The sequence below is a fragment of the Barbus barbus genome (assembly GCF_936440315.1).
Source record: "Barbus barbus genome assembly, chromosome: 15".
NCBI lineage: Eukaryota > Metazoa > Chordata > Actinopteri > Cypriniformes > Cyprinidae > Barbus > Barbus barbus.
This window is the reverse complement of record NC_136743.1, coordinates 28,279,749-28,296,939: the sequence shown is the minus strand read 5'-3', so window position 1 is coordinate 28,296,939 and position 17,191 is coordinate 28,279,749. Positions and strand designations below refer to the sequence as shown.

The 17,191-nt window shown below is 38.4% G+C and overlaps 1 pseudogene across 1 annotated transcript in view; it reads right to left on the bottom strand.

Annotated features, from left to right (window-relative positions):
* Window positions 1–103: 103 nt before the first annotated feature.
* The window catches only part of LOC306881605 (SH3-containing GRB2-like protein 3-interacting protein 1), a 28,530-nt pseudogene continuing 11,442 nt past the window's right edge, over window positions 104–17,191 (bottom strand). Inside the window, exons 8-21 of the transcript in view lie at window positions 13,196–13,220; window positions 13,030–13,105; window positions 12,812–12,876; window positions 12,542–12,622; window positions 9,936–10,607; window positions 7,074–7,195; window positions 6,560–6,762; window positions 6,359–6,470; window positions 6,095–6,250; window positions 4,681–4,813; window positions 4,365–4,567; window positions 4,214–4,278; window positions 822–986; window positions 104–126 (exon numbers count right to left, since the gene is read on the bottom strand). The product of the transcript in view is annotated as an SH3-containing GRB2-like protein 3-interacting protein 1 (transcript). The remainder of the gene's footprint in view (window positions 127–821; window positions 987–4,213; window positions 4,279–4,364; window positions 4,568–4,680; window positions 4,814–6,094; window positions 6,251–6,358; window positions 6,471–6,559; window positions 6,763–7,073; window positions 7,196–9,935; window positions 10,608–12,541; window positions 12,623–12,811; window positions 12,877–13,029; window positions 13,106–13,195; window positions 13,221–17,191) is intronic.

Genomic DNA, 17,191 nt, shown 5'->3' with positions numbered 1-17,191 from the left:
TTGAGTGCTGTATTTCAATAAAAACATTTTCGAAAGTCTTTGTAGTACCAAAAGAGCATCCTAACATCCCACTCACGGTCCATCCTACATCGCTGTGGCCGGGTCAGTTGTCTGCCAGATATTTACCTGTAGAATACAAAAAAAGCCCATCTTTGTATCAGATACTGCATAAAAATGAACTTCAGGGTTCGTACAGATACTATAATAATTCCAGGACTTTTCCGTTTTCAAACACTATTTTGGAGGTTTTCAAGGATTACAGTTGGGCCAGTGGTTCATATGTCTACTTGCCCTGCCACAAAATAAAGAAATGAATTAAAAAAATATAAAAGTTATTGTTTTCATTGTGTTTGATCCAGGAAACTTTATAAATAAAAACGCCACCAAAAATTTGAGATATTTTAGAAACTGAAATTTCGCAATTTCAATACCACAGCAAAAACTATTAGCAAATAGTCAGTAATGCAATAAGAACAAATGAGCTAATTACAAGCAATAGCACAAATAAATACAACAGAACAAAGATGCAAATGAAATAAACAGTGCTTTAAATTGTCCAAGCTGGTCTAAAAGTCATATTCAGCTACAGAAATTGAAAATAGATTAAATCCTTGTTAAAGCAACAAAAGTTATTCAGTCAAGAGCAGCGAGCGATTTCTTTTTCTTTGTTGTTAGGACACAGACCGCATCAAGTATATTATGCTGCGGTCACTTTAAGACCTAATGCACAGATCCAATATATCCACAGTATATTAATTTTCAAAAACTCAAATTCAAGTAGTTTAAGCACCTTGTAGGTAGATATTTCTTAAAAGACATACCTGCAGAAAACCTTTTTTTAACCAGGGAGAGTCTGTAGCCTGAACCTAGGAGTTGAAAATCACAGCCAGACAGAGTGCTGCCCTCACTGGTGAACTGCACTGCCAGCTGAGAAGGTCTGCTGGGACCCTCGGCTAACTGGAAGCGAGCCAGAAGAGCGCCCACCCCTGACACACAATGACAGGACAACAGATTTATATCCTACCAGAATCTTTATTCACACAGTACATTTCATCGCCTTGCAATTATAAGATTCTTTCTGACATTTTTGTCAAAACTGCGTTTTTCACATATTCTTATTCTGTGACAACTTATTTACATTATGTGATGCTTCTTTTGTAAGCTGTGTAAGCTTTTGTAAGAGTTCTATCTACAGAAGTCGATGGAACGCAAAAACTTTGAAGCTCAATATCTCAAAACTGCTCAGAATGCAGATAGAACCTTGTAATTAAGGCGGCGATTTGTTAACATTTGCACTGACATATGTGACCCTGGACCACAAAACCAGTCATAAGGGTCAATTTTTCGTGACTCTCTATGTGTCAGAGACTCACCACCGTCACCGCAGTCTCCACCAACGACACTCACCAGATCCCAATCCCCTGATTTCTGATCACCGACACCTGTCAGCACTAATCAGCAGCACTATATCCCTGCACTCCTCCCGTTCAGTTATTGCTGTCCTTATTCAAACTGATTTTTTTTTCTCGTGAATATATGGTTGACCTGAAGAATGAAAGCTATATCATACACTTGGAAAATTATGAGCTATATCATCGCTTATCGACACTAGGGGTGTGACAAAACACTTGAGACAAAATTCAGATACTTGAAAAATTCAGAGAACGTGAAAAAGTTAATTTTTTCTTGTAAATTATTTCAAAAAGTGAAACTTTCATATATTTTATATTCATTGAATGTAAAGTAAAACATATCAAAAGTTTTTTGTTTTAATTTTGATGATTTGAGTTTACAGCTCATGAAAGTCAAAAATCAGTATCAAAACATTTTAATATTTACATTTGAGTTTCAATAAATGACCATCCCTACAGTATAAATTCCGGGTATCTCTTGTTCTTTGAAACCACAATAATGGAGAAGACTGCTGACTTGGCAATGATCCAGAAGACGAACATTGACGCCCTCCACAAAGAGGGTAAGTCACAGAGGGTCATTACTGAAAGGTGTGGCTGTTTACAGAGTGCTGTATCAAAGCATATTAAATGCAAAGTTGACTGGAAGGAATAATTTGGGTAGGAAAAGGTGCAGAAGCAACAGTAATGACCGCAAGCTTGAGAATACTGTCAAGCAAAGCTGATTCAAACACTCGGGAGAGCTTCACAAGGAGTGGACTGAAGCTGGAGTCAGTGCATCAAGAGTCACCAGCTCAGACGTCTTCAGGAAAAGGGCTACCAAGCCACTTCTGAACCAGAGACAACGTCAGAAGCGTCTTACCTGGGCTGTGGAGAAAAAGAACTGGACTGTTGCTCAGTGGTCCAAAGTCCTCTTTTCAGATGAAAGTAAATTTTGCATTTCATTGTAAATCAAGGTCCCAGAGTCTGGAGGAAGAGTGGAGAGGCACAGAATCCATGTTGCTTGAAGTCCAGTGTGAAGTTTCCACAGTCAGTGATGATTTGGGCTGCCATGTCATCTGCTGGTGTTGGTCCACTGTGTTTTCTGAAGTCCACAGTCAACGTAGCCATCTACCAGGAAATGTTAGAGCACTTCATGCTTCCTTCTGCTGACAAGCTTTATGGAGATGCTGATTTCATTTTACAGCAGGACTTCGCACCTGCCCACACTGCCAAAGGTACCAAAAGCTGGTTCAAAGACCATGGTGTTACTGTACTTGATTGGCCAGCAAACTCGCCTGATCTGAACCCCATAGAGAATCTATGGGGTATTGTCAAGAGGAAGATGAGAGACACCAGACCCAACAATGCAGATGACCTAAAGGCCGCTATCAAAGCAACCTGGGCTTTGCGGCACCCGGTGTGGTCTTCTGCTGCTGTAGCCCATCTGCTTCAGGGTTCGACGTGTTGTGCGTTCAGAGATGGTATTCTGCATACCTTGCTTGTAACGAGTGGTTATTTGAGTTACTGTTGCCTTTCTATCATCTCTAACCAGTCTGCCCATTCTCCTCTGACCTCTGACATCAACAAGGCATTTTCGTCCACACAACTGCCGCTCACAGGATATTTTCTCTTTTTCGGACCATTCTCTGTAAACCCTAGAGATGGTTGTACGTGAAAATCCCAGTAGATCAGCTGTTTTTGAAATACTCAGACCAGCCCGTCTGGCACCAACAAGTTAACTATTCCATGTTCAAAGTCACTTAAATCCCCTTTCTTCCCCATTCTGATGCTCGGTTTGAACTTCAGCAAGTCGTCTTCACCACATCTAGATGCCTAAATGCATTGTGATTGGCTGATTAGCAATTTGTGTTACCAAGCAATTGAACAGGTACACCTAATAAAGTGGCCGGTGAGTGTACAGCCTATTTTAAGGGTATAATCAAGTATTTAAAGTTTTTCCCATGGTCTAGAGTTAAAAACAAAAATCGCAACACATAGCAATATCAAATCGCAATACTTGTAGAATCAAAATTCTTCACAAAAAAAAACCCAATACATATCGTTTCGGCACACAAGTATTGTGATAGTATCGAATCGGTAGGTAGGTGTATCGTCCCATCCCAACTGTCTATGCAGGTCAGGTTTGATTTTTATCAAAAATATCTTCATTTGTGTTCCGAAGATGAACAACGGTCTTACAGGTTTGGAATGACATGAGGGTGAGTAATTAATGACAGATTTTACATTTCGGGGTGAACTATTCTTTAAGCATAATGCATAAATCCCTTTTGAGACTTAGTTTTAAATTTCAGGAGGATTTGTGTATTAATATGTCACATAACTCAAAAGTAGAGAAATACGAAAGAGCATTTCCATGCATTTATTTCAGTTTGTTTTGAGCAAACTGCAGTTGGAGTGAAAGCAGATGACAAGCCTCTGCAGTGAACAGAGACGTTTCATCTGCTAAGCTTGCAGCAAGAAAAGTAACTTGCCAGCACTTGTGCCGCCCGAACAGCCTTTCATTAATGACCTCAGCATCAGCGAGCTGCGGTTCAGGACTTTCAACCAGGGTGCTTATACATGATTTCTATAAAAATTCTAAAATTCCATTCAAAGCTTCCATGGAATCATGTATGATAAAGAGTGTAATGCAGAAACAGCTAGTTGGGCTAAGTCAATCCATTACTTAATTCAATTTACTACCATTAGGGCATGCTGCCAAGTGAACCACATTGTATAGCTGCCAACATCAGCCAAGCATTCCAGCAAAGCTATTAGAGGGCTTCCCTTGCTTCAGTTAATATCTAAAGGGCATTTACCTCCATTTTCAGACCTCTGTGAGAGCTCTGGGACCTTCCACGTTATTTTCTGCATCTCTGGGTTCCTTAAAATGCAACAAATGGGCAAACATCACTATACAACACCACACTGCTGTTGATTTGCAATGTGATTTTCTTGACAGATCCTCACCAGGTGGCAGGTGGGAGCATAGCCTGCAGTCTGTTCACGCCGCCGTCCACAGATGCCATGAAGTGGATGTTGGTGAGCGGTGTGGGAATGGGCATGGCCTCTGTGTTGTATTTATAGTCTATCCTGAGGTCTGTGCTGCTGGCATCACCACGCCAGCTCACCGCAAGGTTCAGCGGGGTGGATTGGATGCCTTGAGTGGACACCTGTGAGCCCAAATCTCAAATATCACACACTACTATACAAACATCCAAGAGGATGACCAGGTTCGGATTTCACTGATATAGATAACGGATCATGCTCAAATATAAAATCTCACCTGGTACTTCAGCATGTCTACGTTGTAATATGTGGCCTGTGGTCTCTGCTCAGCCACTTTCTTCAGGTGACTCAACAAGTTTGACATATTGACCCAGAACTCCTTCGAATCACCTATAGGTGGCGTGGTGTCACTGCAGGGCGAAAATATTTGCAGAATAAATCTCACACAATATTTATACCTTCTGCATGCAGTATTATATTCACTAAACTAAAACTTCCCAAAGAGTATTCAAAAACAAAATAAATCTGTAAAATTAGCACTTTTTTATATGGTTAGTTAGCTGGTTATAGACTGATGCAGATAATCTCAAAATGACTTTATTGGAATGGACAATATATATATATATTGGTCCTTTTATTACATTTATTTACCAAAAACAATTCAGAATTATTGGTCAAAAACAGCAGTTTAGTGTACAGTGGAATTGTTATTTCTTTTATTTGCAGTAAAATATCCTGAGTATTAAGTTACTGCTGCTTCTACAGCAGTCTTATTTCAGTATTCTTTAAATACTATTACAGTATTTATAGCATTGGCATTTTCAATTAGCATTTATTTTAGTTTTAGTAATTTTGTTATGTGCTGTTGTCATTTTTTTTATAAATATTTCTGTTTAGCTTTAATTTATTTAAATTTAAGTTTTAGTTTGTTATTTTAGTACTTGAAATTATTTCAGTTACTTCCCAAGTCTGTTTTTTAGTTTAGTCAAATATTTATTTTATTTTTCAGCTTTATTTCAAATAACAAAAACTTTTTAAAATATCATTTATAATAATATTTTTAATAGTTTTAGTTAACAATTACAACACTGTTATACAGTAGCTCTGCTTTTGAATAAATTGCATAAATTATTCCAAATGTTAATGTTTACATTCCCAAATAGCGGAGTCTGATATAATGGTACCATATTGGTTATTAGCTAATATTGCAATTTTTAAGTGTATCTGTACTGTTCATTGTTTCATATGTTTATCAGCGGATATTGGATATCTAATTGTTCAAATGAATTTTTACTATTTGTACATTTAGATTCCCCTTTACCGCCATCTTACTGTCACTTTAATCAGTTAAAAACTAATAATTTAATCACACTGGTTAATAAACTCTTTAGCAGGTCTCAAAATGAATATATATTTTCATACTATACATCATATGTTGTAATGCTTAAATTAGCTTGTAGCATTTTTTGTGTTTTGGACAAAATAATATAGAATTTGTAATACTGACCATGATTAGTATAAGCCATAAACGTAATATCGTGACAACCCTATTTCCAACTTCAATCCCCTCGGTTTTACTCCCAAACAAAGGGATGATTTACAGACTATTTCTGAAATGGCTTGACAGAATCTTTAAAAAGCCCGGCTCAAAAGATCAATTCCTTCACTAGTGGGACATCACTATGTATTACCAGCACAGAAGCTGTGGGTTGGGAAGGACCTGCTCCAGCCGACTGTACTGGCTGATGGTGAAGGTCAGAACTGGTGGACTGGGATGAGAGGAGAAGTGTCTGGTGATCCCTGCTGGGAAAGACAGCACCATCTCCCCAGTGATCTTCACCAAACACCTACCACAAACAGTAAGACATGAGAGATGATAAAGTACAGTTTCATTCAATTCAACCAAATGTGAACTGAATTCAAAAGGTGACTTCAAAATGTGCTCTGTGGCCTACTTAGTGGGATCTGCTCCTTTAAAGTAGGCGCTGATGGTCTCTGTGAAGGCGGCTGCCACTGGTAGAGTGTCATGGGGTCCCATTGTGAGAGGACTCGGACCTCTGGAACACACTGAAATACAGACGTAGATCTAATATCATACAAAACACACAACTTACTGAACTTAAGAAGGCATTATGCCTTTGTATCATCATCCTCACTTATCATAATCAGCAATAACTGCCTTGGGACAGCTCTGTTGTGGCCCACCTGACATAGAGAGGTTGAGCTCTCGGCCTAGTGTAGGTGTGGAGGCTGCGCTCAGAGAGGTGACGGAGGAGATGGAGGAGGTGCTCTCAGCTCTGGCCAGAGGAGCGAAGGGTGGAGGACTCCACGAGTGGATGGGGGGGCTGAAGGGTCGGGCCTGAGGAGAAACAAAACAGCCTGAACCAGACATACTCAGAAGCCCAGTTTGGACTCCAGTAAGTGCTGTTTGATGGAGCAGTTTACTGGATTCAGCATTTACATGGGTATAGAGTACACACATACACTAGACAATCAAAGATCATTGGGGTTGCTGCTTAATTAGTCAGGTTTAACGTTTGGATCTTCAGATTTACTGAGAACAAATATAGCCTTATAACCTTAAAAACAAACACAAACAAAAGCACTCCTTGTGATTTCAATGCTTAAATGTTTCACAGCAATGGAGAAAGTGGACTGATGCAGTCATACCAGATCTGCTAGGTTTGGTTTTCCAGGTGGTAGTTTAGGTCGTGATGATGGTCTTGGTGGTAGAGGTGGGATCGGACTGCCAGCAGACAGAGGAGTGTCAGCACGTGCGGGAGAGGACCGTCCTGAGAACACAAAATCAGATTACTAACAATGCTAAACCTACCAATGCTATTACCTTAAAGAGCTATTGAACCCATAAAAACAAGTTTTGTTGGGATAAATTGTTGTATATATATATATATACCCCAATACCTAAACTTAACAACTACTATCCTACTAATTATTAATAAGCAGCAATTTAGTAGTTTGAGGCAAAAGCTGTAGTTAATGGTTTGTTAATAGTACGGGTGACCCTGAATAGTTGAAGATACGATGCTTCAATAGGAGGAGCCTGATTCTCACAGTCGAATATTCACAGGGGTGTTATGATCATGCCATTTTGGCTACATGGGGGTGCTCAAATGTCTGATTTCACATAGAACTACCGATTTTCTCCCAATAAGTTAATTTACTGCCTGTTAAGATAATGCTGTAAATAAGAATCTGAAAAGAAAGAACTTAATGTGCGTGAATAAATCCAACCACCCCTATAGATTTAAGTTTCACTTTTTTTCATAATCCGTGACCGACAGAGGAGCATCTTGGCAGCAGGGATTTAAATCTTTAACAAGACTCAAAGTGACACAGGCAGAGTAAAAGACTGGAATTTTTATATATTGTGTATATATTATTTATCTCGTATAAGATGCATTTGGTTGAGTTGCACTGCAGTAAAGCGCTTCATTGTAGTACTACGGTGATTATCTCGTCAGCGCGCAGTGAGAGCAGGACAAGCAACAATGCAGAATATTAAGAACTATGACTGGGACTGTCATATACATAACATTATAACGAGAACACTATTAGAATAAATGCTGTGAATTTTTAGAGTTTAGTTGCAGTGTTTCTGCACGTTGTTGCATGAAGAATGCGTTTTCTGCGTTTTCTGCAGATAGCCTATAAGTCTTAATATTAACGTTACGTTGTATAAATAATGAAGAGTATTCTATATGAGATAAATGAGGAGTTAAATATCATTGATTAAAAACCTGCTATCATATGTTTCATTCTACTGGTCATCTTCAGCCCGCACAGCTCAAAACAAATGCAGAACATTAATAACTACTGTCATATACATAACTTTATAATGAGAGCACTATTGTAAAAAATATTCTTAGGAATTCTGCGAGGCGTCCGTTACACATTTTCGACTATCGGCAAGATTCGAAAATTCCGATTCGAATATGTAAATCCTTAGCCGGGGACACCCCTAGTTAATAGTGAGAAATGGACCTTAAAATAAAGTGTGACTTAATTTTTTTTCAGTGTAGATAAATCCTTGTGTGGTTATTATTATTGTAATTAATGCAAATGTTAAGACAATATTTTTTAAAATAATATAATCAAATAATTCAATCAAGGTTCATGTTGACTTCTCCAATTAATTTATTTTTATAAAAATAATTATAAATATTAATACAGCTACTAAGATAATAAAAAATGATTCAATTGAGGTTCGTGTTGACTTGTTGATTTCTGAAATGTATAGTTTTGCAAATAATAATAATGGAATTTTATTTCTTTCTTTTGGATTATTAATAATACTGAATGACCGTTGAAATCCTCCTCACACAATGGACAGACGAACCTGGACGGTGTATTTGTTGGACATTATCTCGATGGAACTCTCTACTTCTCGTATACACGGATCTAACGTGAAAACTGTAAATTCATGGCATTCAGTCTTCTTTTCTAAAATCTTTGTAAAAATTATTTTATTATTATTTGTTTATCTATTAATATTAATTAATGTGTTTATTATTATTATTTATTTTATTTAATCTATTTATTTATTTTTTGAGTCTACCAAGGAGAGGGGTGGGTTTTAAATTTGTACAGCTGCTTTTTGTTTTGTGCTACTGTTCCACAAAATAAAACGTAATAAACAGTTGTTAACAAAAAAAAAAAAAATACTGAATGAGTTTAAAATATTAATAATACTATTCCTTGTAACAGTATTTCAGACGTTCATTACAAACTGTTCATTAGTTTTCACAGAGAAGGCAAAACGGCAATATACTGTAAATAACCCTTTTAAATTAAGTTAATAATCTAATTAATTTTTTTGTGGTGGCATTAAGGCAGTAGAACAGCCGCTGTAAAAACTACAACTTTGGTTAATATGCACAGTCACAAAAGCAGCTCTGGGTGCCCTGCACATGACACGCAGGGGAAAAAACAAGATATCATGGCCACAAATAAACATGTGTTCCCACAACTTATCGATTAGTGCCTTTGTTTGAATTAAATTTGGGCTAAGACATAAGTAAATTAAAACAAGGAAAAGAATCAGTAAAACACGATCACGATTTAACTAAAACAAGGGAATTAATTAATAAAACATGGCCATAAATTAATAATGTGGCTACAGCATCTAGTTTTCCCTCAGCATGCCGTTTGCACTACTTAAATATTTTAGACAAGGTAAATCATGAAATTTGAGTGTGCTCGCCATTAAGCATTCATAGTTTTATTTAAACTTACACAAAACATTGGTATGTCTGTTGCTAATCATCTTACTGTAACACCACATTGTTTTACACTGTACAAGTTCAGCAACACAATGCAGGGTTAACACTACAAAAGTGGTGCTAATCCTGCTCCAGAGCAAGCTCCGTTTTTTACCCATTAGGGTCCAACTACTGTTTGATTATGTACATTCTGCAAAATATCTTCTTTTATGTTCAACAAAAGACAGAAATTCATACAGCCTTGGAACAACTTGAGGGTGAGTAAATGACAGAATTTTCTTTCTCAACTCACCACTGCCGGGCCCCGGGGAGCCCACCACACTCCTGTAAGTAGGAGGTGGCAGTGGAGGTGGGGTTCCTCTGAAGCTTCCTGCTGCGAGATCTTTGGGTGATGTGCCAAACACAGAAATCTCGTCCCTCATGCCCACCAGGTCAGGGGTTCTCCTGCTGTCGTCTCTCAAGGCAAGAGGGGAAGGTATGGCTCCATGTGGGGGGTGATCTGATGGCAGGAAGGGCAGTCCAGGGCTGGCAGGGGTGACGGGGGACTCAGGCTCGGACTCTGGGAGCTGAAAGCAGCAGGGGAGGTCTAGTGGACTCAGAGGAGAGTCTGAGGGCGGCGGTGGTGGAGGTGAATCTGGAGGTGGGATGGAGTGGAGTGGGGGAGGGGGAGAGGTGGGAGGCGGAAGGTGGAGGGGCGAGGTCGGGGGCGAGTCTGCGGGGGAAGAGGACAGAGGTGGAGAAGGGGCGGGTTCGTCTGGGGGAGGGGGTCGGGCGGGAGAGCCTTCGCTGAAGCTCACCCAGCTGCACTGCAGCACATCTGATCCAGAACTGGGCGTCTCAGCAGGCCCAAAAACACTGTCCAAGTCAGGTATAGATGCCCCTCCGGATGGGTCAGATAAAGGGGCATCCTGACAGACTGAAGCTGATCCATCGCCTCTAAAACTAGGAACCACACTATAATAACCTGTTCAGACAAAATGAAAACAAGTTGTCAAATACTCTTCCAACATTCACCACCACAAACTAGGGGTGTGCAATATTTATAGTCTTGATGTTTCAATAATGTAGAACAGGGGTAGGCAACGTCGGTCCTGGAGTACCGCTGTCCTGTAGAGTTTAGCTCCAACCCTAATCAAACAAACCTGAACAAGCTAATAAAGGTCTTCAGAATTACTAGGGCTATAGGCAGGTGAGGTTTTTTTCAGGGTTGGAGCAAAACTCTGCAGGACATCGGCACTCCAGGACCGACGTTGCCTACCCATGATGTAGAAGCTGACATTACTGAGTATGTCACTCACTAAAAACAAACTTTCACAGTCTAGTAGAATGTAGTTAGAATGACCCCAAAATTCAATATATGGGGGCAAAGCGTGCCCCCCCCCCCCCAAATATTAGCACAATTGCAAATATGATATTGATTTTATACGGTTCAACAAGAAGTTAATCTTGTCTGTTTTTGCTCTATTTCACCAACGAAAATAGTTTCGAACAAAGCAGCAGTGTGTATCTGAAAACACATCTGAGACGTTTCATTCCTGAACGAATCAGCATTTTTGAACAAATCAGTGATTCTGTGCCTTTGTTGCTGAATGAATCAGACGTTTAAACTAATTTGCTGAATGAATGACTCACTCAGTGACATGTCGCCACCTACAGGCAGCTTAAATTTCATATTTTAAAGTATCATTTCATTTTGTAAATAATTTTTTTAATAACTTTAATAATTTTATATTTCAATATTTAAATAATATTATTCTCATAGAATTATCTATGCATTTGTAATTGAGGACTAAATGCATCTAAATTGATTCTATGCAACTTCTGGAGAGAAAAAAGCATTTTATTTGATTTAGAATTAGATTTAATTTGGTTGGTAATAGCCTATAATTATTCTAGCTGAATTTACTGATTACATTTAAGAATTTGACATAAATATAAGGTATGCATAAATTCAATAAATTCAATAATAAGGTTAAAAAAATTATCTTATAAAGATAAAAATGTCCCTGGAAATCACTTTAAGGTGGCAATTTTCTTCCCACTGCACAGGATATAAAGAATGTAATGTAATTTTTGTTGATATCGCACACCCCTACCACAAACATAGAGCTGAGAACAAGTATTCTGTAGTAAGACACTTCTGTCAAGAACTCTATTCTTTCAAGAGATGAAACTATGTGATTTTGGATTCTAAATTGGAAGTGTCAGGAATGTTCTTTGGAAGAAGTGGAGGCGGAGCTGAAAGTACTTTCTTACTGAATACTGCACAGTATAAATATCTTACTTTAATAATTTATGAATAGCATAAATTATTATGATGCTTAAAATATCATAACACATGCTTACATCTAACATCTAAATTACAAACTGAAATAAAGCTAAAATTAAAACTGAAATGAATTCAAACTATTTTCAGTATTTTATTAATCAAAACTAATAAAAATGACAAAAGCACAACAAAATTAAGTCAACTTGATTTAAAATGAAATTTGAAAATAAAAGCTAACTCAAAATACAAGTTAAAAACTATAAAAATATATAAATAATAATACAATAACACTGCTTTAAAGGAGACATGTGCCTAGCACCCTTGTTTATGCATATCAATTTACATTGCTAATCAATTAATAAAATCAGTAATAATTATAAATTAAAGTGGATTCTTTTGTGTGACCTGTTCAAAGTGTCTTTGTGCTAATACATGTGATTTTTTTCTGGTTAATCTTGTAGATCCAGTCACACTCTGCAGTGAGCAGTGAAATGTGATGCTTTGTAGCATTCAGGCCTATCATTAGGAACTATTTTAGCATTTGTCACCATTGTGTGTCTTCACTGGGGCAGTTTTGAAGCTTTAAACTGGCATTATCAAAAAGATTTTGGACATTTGACATGCAGTACCTCCAGTGGGTAGAGATCTGCTCAGAACACGGGTGGAGAGAGAAGTGGACTGACACCACAGCTCCGGCTCAACCGGGAACACTGTCATTAACATTCACGAATGAAATACCCGTCAATACATCCCTTAACTAACTTACAAATCACAGCAATGCATGACACAGAAGAACAATTCCTTGAATTACATTTCAGTTCATGTAAACCACAAACCACATTTATTTTGACAAATAAATTAACTCATCAATGTTAGGTTATTGAGGAATACTGCTGTACCTTTTGAGTTGTGTGCTTCAATATTGGTCTCAAACGGTGGGCCAAAGAACGCTGTTGTGTTGTCTCTTTTTATGAGACAGAAGCAAAATACAAGGTCAAAAACAATCCAAGGGTATTCAGGCAATGAAATTTAGTAATGTTATTTAATTTAAAATGAATAATTCAATAGTGAGCAGAAGCACAAACAGTTCTTTAAGGGTTTGTGACGGTGTACTAACCTGGGCGGGTCTGAACCAGGTCCTGGAGTTGTCGTGGGTGTTGGAGTAGATCGTCGTGGTCTGGCAATCTCCTCATCTGGAATATGCAAAGTGAAATTGACTACTATACAAAACTGGAGTGATATGACAATACACAGGAAGTCAATATTTCCAAATAAACACTCACTTGACAGGTTTCGCTTCATCTGGCACTGTAACAAAGGTCATAAAAGAAGATAATGTCAATAACGAAGACCACAAATACTATAAAACATTTATATTAACTGACACGAGGGGATAGAAACCCTATTGCTTTGACAATCACACATGCATTACTATAAAACAGGGCTGTCCAAACTCGGTCCTGGAGGGCCGGTGTCCTGCAGAGTTTAGCTCCAACCCTAATTAAACACACCGGAAGCAGCTAATCAAGCTCTTATTAGGCATACTAGAAGCTTCCATGCAGGTGTGTTGAGGTAAGTCGGAGCTAAACTCTGCAGGACACCGGCCCTCCAGGACCGAGTTTGGACAGCCCTGCTATAAAACATGTACCAAACTCCTACATGCCTGTGAAGGTTTCATAGACTACCGTTCAAATGTTCAGTGAGATTTTCTTTACGTTTTTGAAAAGAATCCCTTATGTTCATCAAAGCTGCATTTATTTGATCAAAAATACAGTAAAAATGGTAATATTGTGAAATATTAGTACAAAGTAACTTTTCTATTTTAATGTATTTTCAAATGTAATTTATTTCTGTGATGAAAGCTAAATATTCAGCATTTTTACTCCAGTCTTTAGAGTCACGCAGAAATCATTCCAATATGCAGATTTGCGGCTCAAAAAACATTTCTGATTATCAATGTTGAAAACCGTTTTGCTTCTTTATATTTTTGTAACTTTTGAAACTGAAATTTGTCTTATACTGTCACTTTTGATCAAATCAATGCATCCATGCTTAAAAAAGAAGGGAAAAAATGAGTGCTGTCAAACCATTAATCGCATCCAAAATAAAAGTTTTTGTTTACATAATATACAGTGCCCTCCATAAGTATCGGAACAGTAAAGACAAAATTGCTCTGTTTGCTGTGGTGTCAAGACATTTGCAATGTCAGATTGGTCTAATTGACTTCCTCTTTTCTTTTAGCATCCAAATTGCTTGCTTTTCTCTCAAAGTCAGCTCACTCGTCTTCATCCTGGTTTGTGTGTGTCATCATCGAATGCAAGATTCAGAATGCAGAAGTAATGGATATAACTGATACGACACATTCCCTGCTTTTAATATCTGAAGAATTAATGCAACAGGACACAGCTGATCACTTAGAAAGACCTGTGAGGCAACTGCTCCAATACTTATGCTCACATCAGATAGAGGGATGAAACTCTAAAAGTGCTGAACTTCTTAGCTGGTAAAACATGTATGTGTTGAATCACCCAATAATAAAATGTGACATTCTGTAATTTTGTCTCATATTCATCTTTTAATCATATTTGTAAATGTCTTGACTCCACAGCCAACAGAGCAATTTTGTCTTTACTGTTCCAATACTTTTGGAGGACACTGTATGTTAGTGTACTTTGTATATTTATTATGTAAGGAATAATTGACGACGGGCCGTTGAATTATTAGAAAAATAATGCACACCCGATGTGGTGATGCGGCCACGACGCGAAGCGGAGTGGCCGTTACACCTCGGGTGTGCATTATTTTTCTAATAATTCAACGGTCCGGAGTCAATTATTCCGCTTATACTACGGTTGCCACACCTCAAGACATCGATCAGATTATATATTTCAAGGGATTCGTCCGGTTTTTCTACTTAAATCGCTATTGTGAGTAGGATTATTTCTTCCGCATCTCATCCAACGACTCTTTTGCTAGTTCCAAAACGTCATTTTAAAGCTGGCAATGGAGGCTTGAGCCGTTGATAGCAGACTAATGCAGTTAATAATGAAGTTATTAGAAAGAGAGCGAGAGAGACAGAGACACAGAGAAAGAGAAACAGAGAGAGAGAGAGAGAGAGAGAGAGAGAGAGAGAGAGAGAGAGAGAGAGAGCTTGTATGAATTAGGCTACCTCTGTGTGTCCCTCAACAGTGTTCTGAAGCACCGTCTCTAAACTGTAAGTCTGCTTTAAGATGCAGCGCTGTTATTACCTCGCTAGTGAGAAATGTCATGTGTAGCCTTTAAGTTGCTACACTAGGCTAACTGATAAAATCGTCAGGGCAGCGCTGACAACGATGCGAAGTGATATGGAACTGTAATGCGGTCAAGAAAGCTGCCTGGAACTACGTTCGCCGTGCGTTTCCCTGAAAATAATTGCACACCTCAGAACGTTCGTCAGCCAATCAGATTCAAGCATTCAACGGCCCCGTAGTATAAGTATATATAAATACACACACACACACACACACACACACATGCATGTTTATATTTCAGAAAAAAATTTATGTTTATTTATTAAATATATTTATATATAATATAAATTATATGAATATACAGTATCTCACAGAAGTGAGTACACCCCTCACATTTTTGTAAATATTTTATTATATCTTTTCATGTGACAACACTGAAGAAATGACACTTTGCCACAATGTAAAGTAGTGAGTGTACAGCTTGTATAACTTTGTATATTTGCTGTCTCCTCAAAATAACTCAACACAGCCATTAATGTCTAAGCCGCTGGCCACAAAAGTGAGTGCACCCCTAAGTGAAAATGTCCAAATTGGGCCCAAAGTGTCAATATTTTGTGTGGCCACCATTATTTTCCAGCACTGCCTTAACCCTCTTGGGCATGTAGTTCACCAGAGCTTCACAGGTTGCCACTGGAGTCCTCTTCCACTCCTCCATGACGACATCACGGAGCTGGTGGATGTTAGAGACCTTGCGCTCCTCCACCTTCCGTTTGAGGATGCCCCACAGATGCTCAATAGGGTTTAGGTCTGGAGTCATGCTTGGCCAGTCCATCACCTTTACCCTCAGCTTCTTTAGCAAGGCAGTGGTCATCTTGGAGGTGTGTTTGCGGTCGTTATCATGTTGGAATACTGCCCTGCGGCCCAGTCTCTGCTTCAGTATGTCACAGTACATGTTGGCATTCATGGTTCCCTCAATGAACTGTAGCTCCCCAGTGCCGGCAGCACACATGCAGCCCCAGACCATGACACTCCCACCACCATGCTTGACTGTAGGCAAGACACACCTGTCTTTGTACTCCTCACCTGGTTGCCGCCACACACGCTTGACACCATCTGAACCAAATAAGTTTATCTTGGTCTCATCAGACCACAGGACATGGTTCCAGTAATCCATGTCCTTAGTCTGCTTGTCTTCAGCAAACTGTTTGCGGGCTTTCTTGTGCATCAGAAGAGGCTTCCTTCTGGGATGCAAGCCATGCAGACCAATTTGATGCAATGTGCAGCGTATGGTCTGAGTACTGACAGGCTGACCCCCCACCCCTTCAACCAAAATGTAGAGCAACAATTATTTTTTTCAGATCCTCAGAGAGTTCTTTGCCATGAGGTGACATGTTGAACTTCCAGTGACCAGTATGAGAGAGTGAGAGCAATAACACCAAATTTAACACACCTGCTCCCCATTCACACCTGAGACCTTGTAACACTAACGAGTCACATGACACCGGGGAGAGAAAATGGCTAACTGGGCCCAATTTGGACATTTTCACTTATGGTTGTACTCACTTTTGTGGCCAGCGGTTTAGACATTAATGGCTGTGTGTTGAGTTATTTTCAGGGGACAGCAAATTTACACTGTTATACAAAATCTACACTCACTACTTTACATTGTAGCAAAGTATAATTTCTTCAGTGTTGTCACATGAAAATATATAAAATATTTACAAAAATGTGAGGGGTGTACTCACATCTGTGAGATACTGTAAATATATACATGTAAATATACATTTTCAAAATATATGTGTGTATTTACATTTACATAATAAATATACACATAACATTTATTTTGGATGTGATTAATCATTTGACAGCACTAAAAAAAAACAAATCGGACCCAAAAAATCTTGTAATGACCAAAATAGTGCATAATTTATTAAAACACGAAAGAGTCAAAAACAGTACAACACATATTATAAAACTAAAAAAATCTATGAGATAACAGACAGAGGGTATTATTTGGCACCTGGTCAATGTTTTCCATTTGTTCCATTT